The 15,426-nt window shown below is 41.5% G+C and overlaps 2 pseudogenes; one reads left to right on the top strand and one right to left on the bottom strand.

Annotated features, from left to right (window-relative positions):
• Positions 1–372: 372 nt before the first annotated feature.
• On the top strand, positions 373–668 carry LOC113563214 (annotated as a pseudogene).
• Positions 669–1,894: 1,226 nt separating this feature from the next.
• On the bottom strand, positions 1,895–3,050 carry LOC113563213 (annotated as a pseudogene).
• Between the last annotated feature and the right edge of the window lie 12,376 nt (positions 3,051–15,426).

The raw sequence follows: 15,426 nt of genomic DNA, 5'->3' as shown, positions 1-15,426 counted from the left end.
GATTTTTAATAGATGGCGTTGGAACATGTCTGAATATATCAATGTTATTGAAAACATACGATTTATATACATATGCTTAAAGGTGACATTTCAACGCATCTTTAGGAAAAAAGTTTTTTGAGATAAATTGAGTCGTGTCAGTTTTGTACTCTTTTGAAGATGGAAGAAAACAAAGAACATTTTAGACACTTGATGCTTTTCTATTACCGGAAAGGCAAAAATGCCTCACAAGCAACAAATTCGATATGTTCTGTTTACGGAGAAGGCGCTTTAGCTGAAAGAACCGTACATAAGTGGTTCGCTAAGTTTAGAGCTGGTGATTTTAACCTTAAAGACCAAGAACGCTCGGGCAGACCCTCTACTACTGATGATGACCAAATCAAGACACTGATCGAGAATAACCCGCGCTACACGACACGTGAATTAGCAGAGATACTGAAAATATCGAAAACCACTATCCACGATCATGTAGTGAAGCTTGGTTACGTAAGTCGCTATGATGTATGGGTTCCGCATAATTTGGCCGAAAAAATTTAATGGATCGCATTTCCATCTGCGACTCGCTGTACAAGCGCAACGAAAACATACCATTTTTGAAGCAATTAGTGACGGGTGACGAAAAATGGATCATTTACAACAATGTAGAACGAAAAAGATCCTGGGGTAAGCGAAATGAACCAGCATTAACCACTCCGAAAGCCGGCCTTCATCCAAAAAAAGTCATGCTCTGTGTCTGGTGGAATTGGAAAGGAAACCTATATTATGAGCTCCTACCACACAACCAAACGATAAATGCAGATAAGTACTGCTCGCAACTGGACGAATTAAAGACAGCGATTCAGGAAAAACGTCCAGAATTAGCTAATAGGAAGGGCGTCGTGTTCCATCAGGACAATGCCAGACCTCATGTTTCTTTGACTATCCGACAAAAATTGTTGGAGTTTGGCTGGGATGTGCTACCTCACCCATCGTATTCACCAGACATTGCACCTTCAGACTTTCACTTATTTAGGTCTTTGCAAAATTCTCTTAGCGGCAAGAACTTCAACTCTTTGATCGACATAAAAAACCACCTTGAGGAGTTTTTCGCCGAGAAACCTAAGAAGTTCTGGGAGAATGGAATCTTCCAGTTGCGCGAAAGATGGACAAAGGTTGTGAAACAAAACGGTGCATACATAAGACAATAAATATTTATCGACATAAAAAAATGTTGCCTTTGAATTTTCCTTCAAAATCGGCACGAACTTTCCGGACGACCCAATACATAGCGGGAATTTCAAATTTTAATTTGTCCGGATTTAAGTGGCGGACCCTGTATATCCATGCTCGGATGCTTGCGGTCCTCGCGACGAAGCGGATCCTGCGCTCCCGCGGGATTAGGATTACGTGTCTCCGCGTCTTATCGTCGCTGTCGGACGAAACGCATCCGCGATCGCGCCCGCGAAGATGATCTCCCGCGTTCCTCGATCACCCGCGGCGTGGCTAATGATTCGCAACGTGAAGTCACCGACGTTTCGCTCCGGCGATGCTCCGCGGATTTAATATCTGTCCCAGAAAATCTGCACGGATCCCGGAGCGTGTTTCGCATATCGTGCCCACGCATCGTGAGTCAACGCGTTGCAACGAAATGCAAGAGACGCGCCAGATATCTAGGTGACTCGCGCGCGCGTTTGAGTCACTCGCGCACGAGGAGGATCCCGCGTGACGATGACTCGATCGCCGCGTTATGCAACGTTCGGCAGCCACTCGGGAGGATTGAATTTACGGAGATCGTTCCGATATATTAGGGGTATGATTTAGTTTTGAGGGTTTTTTTTTGCTCAAAAACGCATGTATTGGGTGAGTGCAAAAGTTTTGATGGATATCATGATAGAAAAATAGACTGAGTAATTTAATGCAAAACGATTTATTCATTCTGTCAAGTAATCTCCATTGTTCTCTATTATCTTTTGCCAACGTTCTGGTAGCATTCGTATGCCTCTGTCATAAAACGTAGCCGACTTTTCGTTAAAGAATGAAGAAACGAAGTTTTGTACATCGTCAAAAGAAGCGAATTTTTTACCATTCAAACTATTTTGTAACGATCGAAACAAATGAGTCAGATGGAGCAATATCAGGAGAATACGGCGGGTGTAATAGAAGATCCCAATTTAACTCCCTGAGCTTGCGTTGCGTTTGCATCGAAGTATCGGGTTTAGCATTATCATGATGGAACATAACGCCTTTCCGTTTGGCCAAACTCGGACGTTTTTCTTCAATTGCTGCCTTCAAATTATCCAATTGTTGAAAATACTTATCAGAATTGATCATTTCGCCAACAGATAGCAGCTCATAAAAGATCACACCTTTACAATCCCACCATACTGAGATCATAACCTTCCGAGGATGCAAACCGGCCTTTGGCATTGGCTGACCGCTTTCATTACTCTTCCTCCAAGTTCGTTTCCGTTCCACATTGTCGTATTGGATCCATTTTTCGTCTCCTGTTACTAATCGATCCAAAAACGGATCGGTTTTTAATCGGCCAAGCAAGGAATTAGCTATAGAGACTCGGTCCATTTTATTCTTTTCTGTCAGATTATGTGGCACCCAAACATCAAGCTTTAAATTGTATCCAAGTTTTTTTAAATGTCGAAATGCGGTTGATCTGTTAACATTTAATCTCTCAGCACCTTCTTGTGTCGAAATTCGTGAATTGGTATCCACTAAATTGCGCACAATATCGTCATCAATGTCAGAAGGCCGACCGGAGCGTGGCTGATCTTCAAGATTAAAATCACCCCGTTTAAATTTTGCGAACCATCTTTCGCAAGTTGGAATCGACACAGCGTTCTGTCCAAACGCATCGCAAATGTTTTTTACGGTATCCGAAATGCGTGTTCCTCTCCGAAACTCGTACATCATACACGCAAATGAATTCTATCAATATTCATTTTCAATTGTATTCTAAAACAACAAAACTGATTTAAATCAAGCCAATTCCCATTTATAACGATAGCTAGAAGTATTACCTTTTAAACGGTATATAATACATCTACGAATTTCTAAGTGCTGCCGTAGAACTGAATCAGTTACGACATCTATGAGAAACCCATCAAAACTTTTGCACTCACCCAATATTTAAATATGATAATGAATGAATACCTTCATCAAAATATTTTCCTTCGTTTTCTATCACTTTTTCCCATCTTTCTGGCAAGAGATGGGTTCCACCACGATAAAATGACTCTTCTTTCGAGTTGATCCATTCGTCGACGAATTTTCGCACTTCTTCGAAATTATCAAAGTGTGTATCCTCTAAAGCGTGTTGCATCCACCGGAACAAATAATAATCGCATGGAGCAATGTCCGGAGAATACGCGGGGTGCGGTAAGACTTGCCATTCGAGCTCTAATAGTGTTTGTTTCACTGACAACGCAACGTGAGGTCGAGCGTTGTCACGAAGAAGAATCACTTTCCGTCCTTTACTCGCAATTGGTGGTCGTTTTTGGTCCAATGCTTGCTTCAACTTGTACAATTGGTGTCGATAACGATCAGCCGTGACAGTCTCATGCGGATTTAACAGCTCATAGTACACTGTCCCACCAAATACAGAGCGTTACTTTTGAACCGTGAATATTGCGTCTCGGAGTGGATGTTGATGGTTCGCCTGGATCCACCCATGATTTTCGGCGTTTCGGATTATCAAAATAGATCCACTTTTCATCCCCAGTAACAATCCGACACAAAAGACTCTTCTTTTTTTGCCTGGCGATCAACGAAATGCAAATGTTCAAATGGCACTTTCCGATAATTGATGTCGAACCCATTTCCCTTCTTTCTGAATTTTTCCCATTTCATGTAAATGTTTGGTAACTGTTGTACGATCAACATTTAATGCTCTGGCAAGAGATGAATTCCACCACGATAAAATGACTCTTCTTTTCAGTTGATCCATTCGTCGACGAATTTTCGCACTTCTTCGAAATTATCAAAGTGTGTATCCTCTAAAGCGTGTTGCATCCACCGGAACAAATAATAATCGCATGGAGCAATGTCCGGAGAATACGCGGGGTGCGGTAAGACTTGCCATTCGAGCTCTAATAGTGTTTGTTTCACTGACAACGCAACGTGAGGTCGAGCGTTGTCACGAAGAAAAATCACTTTCCGTCGTTTACTCGCAATTGGTGGTCGTTTTTCGTCCAATGCTTGCTTCAACTTGTACAATTGGTGTCGATAACGATCAGCCGTGACAGTCTCATGCGGATTTAACAGCTCATAGTACACTATCCCACCAAATACAGAGCGTTACTTTTGAACCGTGAATATTGCGTCTCGGAGTGGATGTTGATGGTTCGCCTGGATCCACCCATGATTTTCGGCGTTTCGGATTATCAAAATAGATCCACTTTTCATCCCCAGTAACAATCCGAGACAAAAGACTCTTCTTTTTTTGCCTGGCGATCAACGAAATGCAAATGTTCAAATGGCACTTTCCGATAATTGATGTCGAACCCATTTCCCTTCTTTCTGAATTTTTCCCATTTCATGTAAATGTTTCGTAACTGTTGTACGATCAACATTTAATGCTCTGGCAAGAGATGAATTCCACCACGATAAAATGACTCTTCTTTTCAGTTGATCCATTCGTCGACGAATTTTCGCACTTCTTCGAAATTATCAAAGTGTGTATCCTCTAAAGCGTGTTGCATCCACCGGAACAAATAATAATCGCATGGAGCAATGTCCGGAGAATACGCGGGGTGCGGTAAGACTTGCCATTCGAGCTCTAATAGTGTTTGTTTCACTGACAACGCAACGCGAGGTCGAGCGTTGTCACGAAGAAGAATCACTTTCCGTCCTTTACTCGCAATTGGTGGTCGTTTTTGGTCCAATGCTTGTTTCAACTTGTACAATTGGTGTCGATAACGATCAGCCATGACAGTCTCATGCGGATTTAACAGCTCATAGTACACTATCCCACCAAATACAGAGCGTTACTTTTGAACCGTGAATATTGCGTCTCGGAGTGGATGTTGATGGTTCGCCTGGATCCACCCATGATTTTCCGCGTTTCGGATTATCAAAATAAATCCACTTTTCATCCCCAGTAATAATCCGAAACAAAAGACTCTTCTTTTTTTGCCTGGCGATCAACGAAATGCAAATGTTCAAATGGCACTTTCCGATAATTGATGTCGAACCCATTTCCCTTTCTTCTGAATTTTTCCCATTTCATGTAACTGTTTCGTAACTGTTGTACGATCAACATTTAATGCTCTGGCAAGAGATCGATTCCACCACGATAAAATGACTCTTCTTTCGAGTTGATCCATTCGTCGACGAATTTTCGCACTTCTTCGAAATTATCAAAGTGTGTATCCTCTAAAGCGTGTTGCATCCACCGGAACAAATAATAATCGCATGGAGCAATGTCCGGAGAATACGCGGGGTGCGGTAAGACTTGCCATTCGAGCTCTAATAGTGTTTGTTTCACTGACAACGCAACGTGAGGTCGAGCGTTGTCACGAAGAAGAATCACTTTCCGTCCTTTACTCGCAATTGGTGGTCGTTTTTGGTCCAATGCTTGCTTCAACTTGTACAATTGGTGTCGATAACGATCAGCCGTAACAGTCTCATGCGGATTTAACAGCTCATAGTACACTATCCCACCAAATACAGAGCGTTACTTTTGAACCGTGAATATTGCGTCTCGGAGTGGATGTTGATGGTTCGCCTGGATCCACCCATGATTTTCGGCGTTTCGGATTATCAAAATAGATCCACTTTTCATCCCCAGTAACAATCCGACACAAAAGACTCTTCTTTTTTTGCCTGGCGATCAACGAAATGCAAATGTTCAAATGGCACTTTTCGATAATTCATGTCGAACCCATTTCCCTTCTTTCTGAATTTTTCCCATTTCATGTAAATGTTTGGTAACTGTTGTACGATCAACATTTAATGCTCTGGCAAGAGATGGATTCCACCACGATAAAATGACTCTTCTTTTCAGTTGATCCATTCGTCGACGAATTTTCGCACTTCTTCCAAATTATCAAAGTGTGTATCCTCTAAAGCGTGTTGCATCCACCGGAACAAATAATAATCGCATGGAGCAATGTCCGGAGAATACGCGGGGTGCGGTAAGACTTGCCATTCGAGCTCTAATAGTGTCTGTTTCACTGACAACGCAACGCGAGGTCGAGCGTTGTCACGAAGAAGAATCACTTTCCGTCCTTTACTCGCAATTGGTGGTCGTTTTTGGTCCAATGCTTGCTTCAACTTGTACAATTGGTGTCGATAACGATCAGCCGTAACAGTCTCATGCGGATTTAACAGCTCATAGTACACTGTCCCACCAAATACAGAGCGTTACTTTTGAACCGTGAATATTGCGTCTCGGAGTGGATGTTGATGGTTCGCCTGGATCCACCCATGATTTTCGGCGTTTCGGATTATCAAAATAGATCCACTTTTCATCCCCAGTAACAATCCGACACAAAAGACTCTTCTTTTTTTGCCTGGCGATCAACGAAATGCAAATGTTCAAATGGCACTTTTCGATAATTGATGTCGAACCCATTTCCCTTCTTTCTGAATTTTTCCCATTTCATGTAAATGTTTGGTAACTGTTGTACGATCAACATTTAATGCTCTGGCAAGTTCTGAAGTGGATCGTGTTGGATGTTCGTCCAATAATGCTTGCAAATCTGCATTTTCAAGCTTTCTTGGTTGTCCCGAGCGTTCTTTGTCCTTCACACGTCTTAATTGATGGGGCAGAATCACCATAAGTTTCCACAAGAATTCTATAACCGTCAGCCGCAGTTTTCTTTTGATTAAAAAACAAAAGCAACGCATGTCGAATATGCTCTTTCGGAAGTTGTATTTTTACGATGATATAAACACGACTGTTATTGCATCTATTGCTATAATTCTACTAAATGTCATGGATAATGTCAACACTGTAAGAAACAACAGTTATAGGAAACAAACTGACACTACAGCCATCTGTTGCAAACCCTCAAAACTAAATCACACTCCTAATACAATTATCTTTTCATGTTCACGTTGATCCGCGGGATACGCGGCATCGCCGGGGATTACGGTGGGAGGTTCATCGCCTCGGCTCTCGTCTTCTTTCTCTCTTTCGATCTGTCTCTCGAACTGAGGAGCACCCGAAGAGAACTCTGAGCTGCGAGCTGCGTACGTGCGCGAACGGCGTACTTCGTTAATTATCGCCAACAAAGAAGTCGCAAATTGGTTTCCAGTACGTAACGTATTCGCGCGCGGTCGCACGGCCCGGGCTATTATTACCATACGGTTATCGCCTCTGGTCATTAGCCCGCGACTGAGGAACGAGCCTCATTAATAATTATCTGCCGTACCCTTGGACTCGCCTGGCTAGCCAAGCTTATCTCTCAGATTTTCGAGGGAAGCCACGAGCAGGAAAGAGAGAGAGAGGCGGATTAATATTGCGCAGGTAGCGCGTTTCGTGAGATTCTTAATGAATCGGGCCGCACCGGCTGGCTACCACGCCTATAAATTATTTCTCCGTGCTGTAACTCTTAATAACACTACGCGCTGCGCTCGTACTAATCGTTAGGTATCGTTGCTAATTACGGCAATAATAATGGGAAACAGTTTTACAGGGTTTTACAGGACGTCAATTACAGTCTTATCCGGGCACCATCTTGGCGTAGATCCTAGACACGAGGTGATCGATGCGTGCTCGTCGCTTTCGGCACAGCAGTCCGAGGCCAGGGCTGTTTGACATAAAGTGAGTCAGAGCACGGCGTAAGTGACAGAGCGGTGAACAACCGGCTTCACCTCCATATTCATTCAGGTGAATGCGTCACGTTCGACCTTTAATCGCCGTTCTCGGAACCATCGTTCGTGTGCGCCTGATGATTGTCTCGCACGTCACCGAGGCGAACTTCGGAATGCAAAGGTTCGGTGCATATCGTCTTGGTACCGTGCCATCATCTTTATACTTGAGTGTGACCAAGAAGATGTCTCACTCGCTCCGCTAATTACGTGTGAACGAGGAAATGAATATCGTAATTCATACTTTCGCGGTGATGCGTTTCAACCAAAAAAGGATTGACATATGTGGCGCGATATTCAATTGTGCGACGACGAGGCAGATGACTGAAATTTGGACTGCGAATGCAATCTTCTTTGGTAATCGCAGAGTGGATAATGTTTATTATACACAGTTGTACATTGTTAACAATTTTATTGTTCGATTGTCAACTATAAACGTACAAGAATAACCTTAACATCTTGCAAAGTTATTCGTTACGCTTCTACCGAGCAAGTACTGCACCCACAGAAAAAATTTCTGGACTTAATGCTATTACTCTTTAATCTATCATAAAATAAGATCGCTATAGCGACAATCATATTTATTATTGAAAAGAAGCATATTTTAGTCTTGAATAGAAAATTCGAAAATCTAGATTTAAATAATCTTGGTGCTATCTCATTAATTTTCTCAGAAGGATTTAGATACACATTTCTAGCAAGTTCAAAATATTCTTGATTTAAGAATATTGTGAGATCTAAAAGACATCTTATTCTATTCTTGTAAGAGAATTTGTAGCATCTGCACAAAACGGCCAATATTTATGTGTTGCAATCGAAAATCGGGAAAGTGTTTCTGTGTTTCTGTTATTTACAATGAATAAGTGCAATACTCTACAAGAAATATTAAAAGATATGGAAATGTCTTATCTCGAATCTTCTTTCTCAAGTAAGTATATACAGGGTGTCCGGTAATGATCGTCCCAGCTTCCGTACACGAGTAGAGCGGATCGAGACAAAGAGAAAATAATTAATCTATTGGGTCGTCCGGAAAGTTCGTGCCGATTTTTAATAGATGGCGTTGGAACATGTCTGAATATATCAATGTTATTGAAAACATACGATTTATATATATATACTTAAAGGTGACATTTCAACGCATCTTTAGGAAAACAGTTGTTTCAGATAAATTGATTCGTGTCAGTTTTGTACTCTTTTGAAGATGGAAGAAAACAAAGAACATTTTAGACACTTGATGCTTTTCTATTACCGGAAAGGCAAAAATGCCTCACAAGCAACAAATTCGATATGTTCTGTTTACGGAGAAGGCGCTTTAGCTGAAAGAACCGTACGTAAGTGGTTCGCTAAGTTTAGAGCTGGTGATTTTAACCTTAAAGACCAAGAACGCTCGGGCAGACCCTCTACTACTGATGATGACCAAATCAAGACACTGATCGAGAATAACCCACGCTACACGACACGTGAATTAGCAGAGATACTGAAAATATCGAAAACCACTGTCCACGATCATGTAGTGAAGCTTAGTTACGTAAGTCGCTATTATGTATGGGTTCCGCATAATTTGGCCGAAAAAATTTAATGGATCGCATTTCCATCTGCGACTCGCTGTACAAGCGCAACGAAAACATACCATTTTTGAAGCAATTAGTGACGGGTGACGAAAAATGGATCATTTACAACAATGTAGAACGAAAAAGATCCTGGGGTAAGCGAAATGAACCAGCATTAACCACTCCGAAAGCCGGTTTCATCCAAAAAAAGTCATGCTCTGTGTCTAGTGGATTGGAAAGGAATCCTATATTATGAGCTCCTACCACACAACCAAACGATAAATGCAGATAAGTACTGCTCGCAACTGGACGAATTAAAGACAGCGATTCAGGAAAAACGTCCAGAATTAGCTAATAGGAAGGGCGTCGTGTTCCATCAGGACAATGCCAGACCTCATGTTTCTTTGACTACCCGACAAAAATTGTTGCAGTTTGGCTGGGATGTGCCACCTCACCCACCGTATTCACCAGACATTGCACCTTCAGACTTTCACTTATTTAGGTCTGCAAAATTCTCTTAGCGGCAAGAACTTCAACTCTTTGATCGACATAAAAAACCACCTTGAGGAGTTTTTCGCCGAGAAACCTAAGAAGTTCTGGGAGAATGGAATCTTCCAGTTGCGTGAAAGATGGACAAAGGTTGTGAAACAAGACGGTGCATACATAAGTCAATAAATATTTATCGACATAAAAAAATGTTGCCTTTGAATTTTCCTTCAAAATCGGCACGAACTTTCCGGACGACCCAATACATTAATTTTACACTTAAGTTTTTAAACATTAATATACCAATTAATAATATATAAAATTTTAATTATCATATTTTTGATAATTTAATTTTTATATTTATATAAGAACTTATATATCATTAATATTAATTTGACATTGAAATAAATTCTTCAAAATTGCTGTTTTTCTTTAAAAAAACTCAATTTTAATTTTTCCAAATTTATTAATAATTCCAATAACACCCCAAACAACTTTTTAAATACATAAAGAATTATAGAGTAAAGCAAAAGTCCTATACCGTTTTGCGATATTCGCAATAATAATCCTATACCTCGAGCGGCTCGGCACTCGCCTCCGCGCGCTCTGGATTCACTTGACTTTAATATTCAATATTTCGATTATTATTGCGAATATCGCAAAACGGTATAGGACTTTTCTCTTCATCTCGATCCTCTCTACTAGTGTTCGGAAGCTGGGGCGATAATTACCGGACACCCTGTATATACTTACTTGAGAAATAAGATTCGAGATAAGACATTTCCATATCTTTTAATATTTCTTGTAGAGTATTGCACTTATTCATTGTAAATAACAGAAACACTTTCCCGATTTTCGATTGCAACACATAAATATTGGCCGTTTTATCCGAATAAAGGACGCAGAAGCGCCGAGTCGACGAGCGATTGTGAGAAAATGATGCGTCGACATCGACAAAGCCTACTGTAAAGTGGCGCTAATATCAAATTATTCTACATAGAAGAATATATAAGCATAAATGTGTACATGTTACTCTTGTCTGAAGACAGTAAGACAATCTTATTTAATTCGAGAGAGAAGAATAGAAATTACTGATTTAAATAAAAAATTGTTTTATTTTCATATTTTTTATACTTGTAATACGATTAAATTAGTCAAGAATATTTTTCGTCTTGTTATCGGAAATCCTTTCTGAGGGTGCGATGCAAGTACGCAAGTGAGAAACTACTTTTCGACGACGCACGTACACGTCGTACGCAGCGACGGGGGTTGCAGGGTATGTTGCCCTCGCCGTAACGTCCTCCATCTCTTCTGCAATTCTCGATAGCGCGTGATCGTTCGCGTTACCGCAGCGGCAAAAGTTCACGCGTGAGTTGCTCGCGCGACCGCAGACACGACTGTCGTCCGGAATTGGATTAAGCGCGATGATAAGCGGCGAACCGCAGCGGCTACCGTTAAATGAAAGTTCCCGGTTCCCTCGAATCTCGCACTCGGCTCGCACACGTTCCCTATCTGCGTTCTGCGACTTGCTCGCGGCCATTAATCGCATCTTCGCCTCGCCGCGCTTATCCACGGTACCGTTATCATCGCGTCTTCCAATCCCGAATCCCTCGCACAGATCTGACATTTTCCACTCTGCTACCGCTAGCTCCGGATAGCCGTCATCGCTGCGAGAGAAACCGCTCCGAACTATCGCTTTCGTATCTAACAGTACGCACGCGAGCGACGTGCACATTAACAATGCCGCTGGGAGGAGGACGGTATACGTAATGTTATACATTTGCCGTGCGATTTTTCCAGCGCATCCCCCGGATCAAACAAACAACTTAATGTCGAAAGTATCTGTCGCGGCGTATCGCGTTTTTCCATCGCAGTATCGCACTTCTTTCTCATTCTGGTCGCGCATACTCCGTGGTTGGCGGTTCGGTTCTTGCACGGCAAAAGACGCGATCGGCTTCTTGCGGTCGTTCCTCGACGGTGTTTCTAATCGCCGTGCAAAACGCCGCAGGTGCAGCAGCATGCTCTCTCTCTTTCTCTCTTTTGCGTCGCCGCCTACCTTCCCCGAGCCGGGAATCTTATGCAGCTTCCTCCTCTCCACACATTCGCGTTTCTTAATCGCTCGAGAGAGGTATCCGCTGTTCGTGGGGCAAAGGTGCGCCGTCTATACGCGCGGCACCGTCTTTTTACAGACTCCTCGCTCCAGGCGTTTCCACGATTCCAAGAGAGAGAGAGAGAGGCGAGGGGAAGAAGGCAGAAAGAGCGATTCTGGTTCCCGTTTCTTCCTGTTGCCTATATATTGCACCGACGCGAGTGATTAGGATAATCATCAGACTCACTTCCTCGTCAGTAACGTAGCGTTGAGATCGCACAGAGATACGAGAGATACCGTATTCCGCGAATTCCTCTGGCATTGCTGAGCTTTATGGGAATTACTAATTTTACAAAATTTTTTATTTGACCCTCCACATCTGGGTTATATCACCGTGCTCCCTTGCAAGAGCAAAGAATTGTTCCTGCATCTAGCGACGAAATGACATCCCCGCGCAAGAGATCGCGACCCACGTAGAAATTGCCGAGGTTGTTTAACTGGTCCAACATTGGCCTAGTATTGGTAGCCCAGAGTACGGCAGCGGCGTTACACTCCAGTGTCGGATCTGTACTGGCACACTACCGGCGGCCAGTACTGCAAAGAGTTGGCAGACAGTCTTGTCCCAGTACTTATTAAAACCCGGGCCATTATAAAATACAGACATGGACCAGTACTGGTTGCGAGACAGGCCATGCTTCGGCGACCGACACAGACCCAGCATTGGACTACATACATTGCCGATAATATATAACTAGCAACACAGGCGCGCGCTACGCGCGCTATTTTATTTTTCAATATTCACTGAATGGCGAAGTGTGCATTTTTTTAAAGATGATGTTGGAGGATTCTTTTCGAGGAGCATAGCCCAGGACAGATTATCTGAGGACTCGGTAATAACAAAATTCGTAACAAAAAACTGATTTAGATAACTTAACATAACAGTCATTGGACTACATACATTACCGATAATATATAACTAGCAACACAGGCGCGCGCTACGCGCGCTGTAAATAAAATAAGAAATAAAATAAAAATAATATAATAAATACAATTGTCAATATAACCTCACTGACAGCCACTATGACATTCTGACATTCGCAACACGAAGTTCAAGTCACACGAAATTCGTCGCGGAAAAGAGGCCTGAATATTCGATAAAAAAGAACTTCACGAAGTTAACACGGCTTTTTTAGAATAGGATTATAACAATATATTGATTCACCAGCGACCGATAGATGGCCAGATCAGGCGTGACGTTCTCGCTAGAAACATTTGCGTTATCACGTATAAATAACCGTCCGGAAAACCGATTTAACATCTTTTTCTTTTAAACGCGATATTAATTTACGCGACATTTACAAATTGATTTTACTAATGTTGCTTGCATTAGTCTTTGTTTATAATATTTAAGTCACAAATACAAATAGTACAAAATACATATTATAGATATATAAAAAATACATTTATACATTAATACATTAATTGGTCCACTTCTATGCCCAATGCTGGTGCAGTTATTTACCCAATACTGGTCCATATATTATTGCCAGTGTCGGATCTATACTGGCACAATACTGGCGGCCAGTACTGCAAAGAGTTGGCAGACAGTCTTGTCCCAGTACTTATTAAAAACCGGGCCATTATAAAGTACAGACAGGGACCAGTACTGGTTGCGAGACAGGCCATGCTTCGGCAACCGACACAGACCCAGCATTGGACTACATACATTGCCGATAATATATAACTAGCAACACAGGCGCGCGCTACGCGCGCTATTTTATTTTTCAATATTCACTGAATGGCGAAGTGTGCATTTTTTTTAAAGATGATGTTGGAGGATTCTTTTCAAGGAGCATAGCCCAGGGCAGATTATCTGAAGCCTCGGTAATAACAAAGTTCGTAACAAAAAACTGATTTAGATAACTTAACATAACAGTCATTGGACTACATACATTGCCGATAATATATAACTAGCAACACAGGCGCGCGCTACGCGCGCTGTAAATAAAATAAGAAATAAAATAAAAATAATATAATAAATACAATTGTCAATATAACCTCACTGACAGCCACTATGACATTCTGACATTCGCAACACGCAGTTCAAGTTACACGAAATTCGTCGCGGAAAAAAGGCCTGAATATTCGATAAAAAAGAACTTCACGAAGTTAACACGGCTTTTTTAGAATAGGATTATAACAATATATTGATTCACCAGCGACCGATAGATGGCCAGATCAGGCGTGACGTTCTCGCTAGAAACATTTGCGTTATCACGTATAAATAACCGTCCGGAAAACCGATTTAACATCTTTTTCTTTTAAACGCGATATTAATTTACGCGACATTTACAAAATGATTTTACTAATGTTGCTTGCATTAGTCTTTGTTTATAATATTTAAGTCACAAATACAAATAGTACAAAATACATATTATAGATACATAAAAAATACATTTATACATTAATACATTAATTGGTCCACTTCTATGCCCAATGCTGATGCAGTTATTTACCGAATACTGGTCCATATATTATTGCCAGTGTCGGATCTATACTGGCACAATACTGGCGGCCAGTACTGCAAAGAGTTGGCAGACAGTCTTGTCCCAGTACTTATTAAAACCCGGGCCATTATAAAATACAGACATGGACCAGTACTAGTTGCGAGACAGGCCATGCTTCGGCAATCGACACAGACCCAGCATTGGACTACATACATTGCCGATAATATATAACTAGCAACACAGGCGCGCGCTACGCGCGCTATTTTATTTTTCAATATTCACTGAATGGCGAAGTGTGCATTTTTTTTAAAGATGATGTTGGAGGATTCTTTTCGAGGAGCATAGCCCAGGGCAGATTATCTGAGGACTCGGTAATAACAAAATTCGTAACAAAAACCTGATTTAGAATAACTTAACATAACAGTCATTGGACTACATACATTGTCGATAATATATAACTAGCAACACAGGCGCGCGCTACGCGCGCTATTTTATTTTTCAATATTCACTGAATGGCGAAGTGTGCATTTTTTTAAAGATGATGTTGGAGGATTCTTTTCGAGGAGCATAGCCCAGGGCAGATTATCTGAGGACTCGGTAATAACAAAATTCGTAACAAAAAACTGATTTAGAAAAACTTAACATGACAGTCATTGGACTACATACATTGCCGATAATATATAACTAGCAACACAGGCGCGCGCTACGCGCGCTGTAAATAAAATAAGAAATAAAATAAAAATAATATAATAAATACAATTGTCAATATAACCGCACCGACAGCCACTATGACATTCTGACATTCGCAACACGAAGTTCAAGTTACACGAAATTCGTCGCGGAAAAAAGGCCTGAATATTCGATAAAAAAGAACTTCACGAAGTTAACACGGCTTTTTTAGAATAGGATTATAACAATATATTGATTCACCAGCGACCGATAGATGGCCAGATCAGGCGTGACGTTCTCGCTAGAAACATTTGCGTTA

This window comes from Ooceraea biroi, chromosome 13, assembly GCF_003672135.1.
Source record: "Ooceraea biroi isolate clonal line C1 chromosome 13, Obir_v5.4, whole genome shotgun sequence".
In the NCBI taxonomy this organism is placed as follows: domain Eukaryota; kingdom Metazoa; phylum Arthropoda; class Insecta; order Hymenoptera; family Formicidae; genus Ooceraea; species Ooceraea biroi.
Note: the sequence above shows the minus strand (reverse complement) of the source record. Positions and strands in the feature narration are given on the sequence as shown.